Genomic DNA, 6,000 nt, shown 5'->3' with positions numbered 1-6,000 from the left:
GTAATTTGAAACTGAAAATAGGCGCAGAGAATCAGAATACGGCTCAAAAATCACGCTCAGGAGTCAAAATTCCGACATTTCAGATATTTTGAAAACTGCAGGGGGGTTTGGGCAAAATATGACCCATCGCCGTTTTCAGTAATTGGCATATTTTCGGTATGAAACGTCGTAATTTGAAACTGAAAAAAGGTGCAGAGAGGCAGAATTCGGCTCATAAATCACGCTCAGGAGTCAAATTTCCGACATTTCAGACATTTTGAAAACTGCAGGGGGGTTTGGGCAAAATATGACCCATCGCCGTTTACAGTAATTGGCATATTTTCGGTATGAAACGTCGTAATTTGAAACTGAAAATAGGCGCAGAGAGTCAGAATTTGGCTCATAAATCACGCTCAGGAGTCAAATTTCCGACATTTCGGACATTTTGAAAACTGCAGGGGGGGGTTTGGGCAAAATATGACCCATCGCTGTTTACAGTAATTGGCATATTTTCGGTATGAAACATCGTAATTTGAAACTGAAAATAGGCGCAGAGAGTCAGAATACGGCTCAAAAATTATGCTCAGGAGTCAAATTTCCGACATTTCAGACATTTTGAAAACTGCAGGGGGGTTTGGGCAAAATATGACCCATCGCCGTTTTTAGTAATTGGCATATTTTCGGTATGAAACGTCGTAATTTGAAACTGAAAATAGGTGCGAAGAGTCAGAATTCGGCTCAAAAATCACGCTAAGGAGTCAAATTTCCGACATTTCGGACATTTTGAAAACTGCAGGGGGGTTTGGGCAAAATATGTCCCATCGCCGTTTACAGTAATTGGCATATTTTCGGTATGAAACGTCGTAATTTGAAACTGAAAATAGGCGTAGAGAGTCACAATACGGCTCAAAAATCACGCTAAGGAGTCAAATTTCCGACATTTCAGACTTTTTGAAAACTGCAGAGGGGTTTGGGCAAAATATGACCCATCGCCGTTTTCAGTAATTGGCATATTTTCGTTATGAAACGTCGTAATTTGAAACTGAAAATAGGTGCAGAGAGTCAGAATTCGGCTCAAAAATCACGCTCAGGAGTCAAATTTCCGACATTTCGGACATTTTGAAAACTGCAGGGGGGTTTGGGCAAAATATGACCCATCGCCGTTTACAGTTTTTGGCATATTTTCGGTATGAAACATCGTAATTTGAAACTGAAAATAGGCGCAGAGAGTCAGAATACGGCTCAAAAATCACGCTCAGAAGTCAAATTTCCGACATTTCAGACATTTTGAAAACTGCAGGGGGGTTTGGGCAAAATATGACCCACTGCCGTTTTCAGTAATTGGCATATTTTCGGTATGAAACGTCGTAATTTGAAACTGAAAATAGGCGCAGAGAGTCAGAATTTGGCTCAAAAATCACGCTCAGGAGTCAAATTTCCGACATTTCGGACATTTTGAAAACTGCAGGGGGGGTTTGGGGAAAATATGACCCATCGCTGTTTACAGTAATTGGCATATTTTCGGTATGAAACGTCGTAATTTGAAACTGAAAATAGGCGCAGAGAGTCAGAATTTGGCTCAAAAATCACGCTCAGGAGTCAAATTTCCGACATTTCGGACATTTTGAAAACTGCAGGGGGGGGTTTGGGCAAAATATGACCCATCGCTGTTTTCAGTAATTGGCATATTTTCGGTATGAAACGTCGTAATTTGAAACTGAAAACAGGTGCAGAGAGTCAGTATTCGGCTCAAAAATCACGCTCAGGAGTCAAATTTCCGACATTTCGGACATTTTAAAAACTGCAGGAGGGTTTGTTCAAAATATGACCCATTGCCGTTTACAGTAATTGGAATATTTTCGGTATGAAACGTCGTAATTTGAAACTGAAAATAGGCGCAGAGAATCAGAATACGGCTCAAAAATCACGCTCAGGAGTCAAAATTCCAACATTTCAGACATTTTGAAAACTGCAGGGGGGTTTGGGCAAAATATGACCCATCGCCGTTTTCAGTAATTGGCATATTTTCGGTATGAAACGTCGTAATTTGAAACTGAAAAAAGGTGCAGAGAGGCAGAATTCGGCTCATAAATCACGCTCAGGAGTCAAATTTCCGACATTTCGGACATTTTGAAAACTGCAGGGGGGTTTGGGCAAAATATGACCCATCGCCGTTTACAGTAATTGGCATATTTTCGGTATGAAACGTCGTAATTTGAAACTGAAAATAGGCGCAGAGAATCAGAATTCGGCTCAAAAATCACACTTAGGAGTCAAATTTCCGACATTTCAGACATTTTGAAAACTGCAGGGGGGTTTGGGCAAAATTTGACCCATCGCCGTTTTTAGTAATTGGAATATTTTCGGTATGAAACGTCGTAATTTGAAACTGAAAATAGGTGCGAAGAGTCAGAATTCGGCTCAAAAATCACGCTAAGGAGTCAAATTTCCGACATTTCGGACATTTTGAAAACTGCAGGGGGGTTTGGGCAAAATATGACCCATCGCTGTTTACAGTAATTGGCATATTTTCGGTATGAAACGTCGTAATTTGAAACTGAAAATAGGCGTAGAGAGTCAGAATACGGCTCAAAAATCACACTCAGGAGTCAAATTTCCGACATTTTGAAATCTGCAGGGGGGTTTGGGCAAAATATGACCCATCGCCGTTTTCAGTAATTGGCATATTTTCGGTATGAAACGTCGTAATTTGAAACTGAAAATAGGCGCAGAGAGTCAGAATACAGCTCAAAAATCACGCTCAGGAGTCAAACTTCCGACATTTCAGACATTTTGAAAACTGCAGGGGGGTTTGGGCAAAATATGACCCATTGCCGTTTTCAGTAATTGGCATATTTTCGGTATGAAACGTCGTAATTTGAAACTGAAAATAGGTGCAGAGAGTCAGAATTCGGCTCAAAAATCACGCTCAGGAGTCAAATTTCCGACATTTCGGACATTTTGAAAACTGCAGGGGGGTTTGGGCAAAATATGTCCCATCGCCGTTTACAGTAATTGGCATATTTTCGGTATGAAACGTCGTAATTTGAAACTGAAAATAGGCGCAGAGAGTCAGAATACAGCTCAAAAATCACGCTCAGGAGTCAAACTTCCGACATTTCAGACATTTTGAAAACTGCAGGGGGGTTTGGGCAAAATATGACCCATTGCCGTTTTCAGTAATTGGCATATTTTCGGTATGAAACGTCGTAATTTGAAACTGAAAATAGGTGCAGAGAGTCAGAATTCGGCTCAAAAATCACGCTCAGGAGTCAAATTTCCGACATTTCGGACATTTTGAAAACTGCAGGGGGGTTTGGGCAAAATATGTCCCATCGCCGTTTACAGTAATTGGCATATTTTCGGTATGAAACGTCGTAATTTGAAACTGAAAATAGGCGTAGAGAGTCACAATACGGCTCAAAAATCACGCCAAGGAGTCAAATTTCCGACATTTCAGACATTTTGAAAACTGCAGGGGGGTTTGGGCAAAATATGACCCATCGCCGTTTTCAGTAATTGGCATATTTTCGTTATGAAACGTCGTAATTTGAAACTGAAAATAGGTGCAGAGAGTCAGAATTCGGCTCAAAAATCACGCTCAGGAGTCAAATTTCCGACATTTCGGACATTTTGAAAACTGCAGGGGGGTTTGGGCAAAATATGACCCATCGCCGTTTACAGTTTTTGGCATATTTTCGGTATGAAACGTCGTAATTTGAAACTGAAAATAGGCGCAGAGAGTCAGAATACAGCTCAAAAATCACGCTCAGGAGTCAAACTTCCGACATTTCAAACATTTTGAAAACTGCAGGGGGGTTTGGGCAAAATATGACCCATTGCCGTTTTCAGTAATTGGCATATTTTCGGTATGAAACGTCGTAATTTGAAACTGAAAATAGGTGCAGAGAGTCAGAATTCGGCTCAAAAATCACGCTCAGGAGTCAAATTTCCGACATTTCGGACATTTTGAAAACTGCAGGGGGGTTTGGGCAAAATATGTCCCATCGCCGTTTACAGTAATTGGCATATTTTCGGTATGAAACGTCGTAATTTGAAACTGAAAATAGGCGTAGAGAGTCACAATACGGCTCAAAAATCACGCCAAGGAGTCAAATTTCCGACATTTCAGACATTTTGAAAACTGCAGGGGGGTTTGGGCAAAATATGACCAACCGCCGTTTTCAGTAATTGGCATATTTTCGTTATGAAACGTCGTAATTTGAAACTGAAAATAGGTGCAGAGAGTCAGAATTCGGCTCAAAAATCACGCTCAGGAGTCAAATTTCCGACATTTCGGACATTTTGAAAACTGCAGGGGGGTTTGGGCAAAATATGACCCATCGCCGTTTACAGTTTTTGGCATATTTTCGGTATGAAACGTCGTAATTTGAAACTGAAAATAGGCGTAGAGAGTCAGAATACGGCTCAAAAATCACACTCAGGAGTCAAATTTCCGACATTTTGAAATCTGCAGGGGGGTTTGGGCAAAATATGACCCATCGCCGTTTTCAGTAATTGGCATATTTTCGGTATGAAACGTCGTAATTTGAAACTGAAAATAGGCGCAGAGAGTCAGAATACAGCTCAAAAATCACGCTCAGGAGTCAAACTTCCGACATTTCAGACATTTTGAAAACTGCAGGGGGGTTTGGGCAAAATATGACCCATTGCCGTTTTCAGTAATTGGCATATTTTCGGTATGAAACGTCGTAATTTGAAACTGAAAATAGGTGCAGAGAGTCAGAATTCGGCTCAAAAATCACGCTCAGGAGTCAAATTTCCGACATTTCGGACATTTTGAAAACTGCAGGGGGGTTTGGGCAAAATATGTCCCATCGCCGTTTACAGTAATTGGCATATTTTCGGTATGAAACGTCGTAATTTGAAACTGAAAATAGGCGCAGAGAGTCAGAATACAGCTCAAAAATCACGCTCAGGAGTCAAACTTCCGACATTTCAGACATTTTGAAAACTGCAGGGGGGTTTGGGCAAAATATGACCCATTGCCGTTTTCAGTAATTGGCATATTTTCGGTATGAAACGTCGTAATTTGAAACTGAAAATAGGTGCAGAGAGTCAGAATTCGGCTCAAAAATCACGCTCAGGAGTCAAATTTCCGACATTTCGGACATTTTGAAAACTGCAGGGGGGTTTGGGCAAAATATGTCCCATCGCCGTTTACAGTAATTGGCATATTTTCGGTATGAAACGTCGTAATTTGAAACTGAAAATAGGCGTAGAGAGTCACAATACGGCTCAAAAATCACGCCAAGGAGTCAAATTTCCGACATTTCAGACATTTTGAAAACTGCAGGGGGGTTTGGGCAAAATATGACCCATCGCCGTTTTCAGTAATTGGCATATTTTCGTTATGAAACGTCGTAATTTGAAACTGAAAATAGGTGCAGAGAGTCAGAATTCGGCTCAAAAATCACGCTCAGGAGTCAAATTTCCGACATTTCGGACATTTTGAAAACTGCAGGGGGGTTTGGGCAAAATATGACCCATCGCCGTTTACAGTTTTTGGCATATTTTCGGTATGAAACGTCGTAATTTGAAACTGAAAATAGGCGCAGAGAGTCAGAATACAGCTCAAAAATCACGCTCAGGAGTCAAACTTCCGACATTTCAAACATTTTGAAAACTGCAGGGGGGTTTGGGCAAAATATGACCCATTGCCGTTTTCAGTAATTGGCATATTTTCGGTATGAAACGTCGTAATTTGAAACTGAAAATAGGTGCAGAGAGTCAGAATTCGGCTCAAAAATCACGCTCAGGAGTCAAATTTCCGACATTTCGGACATTTTGAAAACTGCAGGGGGGTTTGGGCAAAATATGTCCCATCGCCGTTTACAGTAATTGGCATATTTTCGGTATGAAACGTCGTAATTTGAAACTGAAAATAGGCGTAGAGAGTCACAATACGGCTCAAAAATCACGCCAAGGAGTCAAATTTCCGACATTTCAGACATTTTGAAAACTGCAGGGGGGTTTGGGCAAAATATGACCAACCGCCGT

Source organism: Procambarus clarkii, chromosome 84, assembly GCF_040958095.1.
Source record: "Procambarus clarkii isolate CNS0578487 chromosome 84, FALCON_Pclarkii_2.0, whole genome shotgun sequence".
NCBI classification, from domain to species: Eukaryota; Metazoa; Arthropoda; class Malacostraca; order Decapoda; family Cambaridae; genus Procambarus; species Procambarus clarkii.
The sequence above is the reverse complement of the archived record's forward strand: the minus strand, read 5'-3'. Positions refer to the sequence as shown.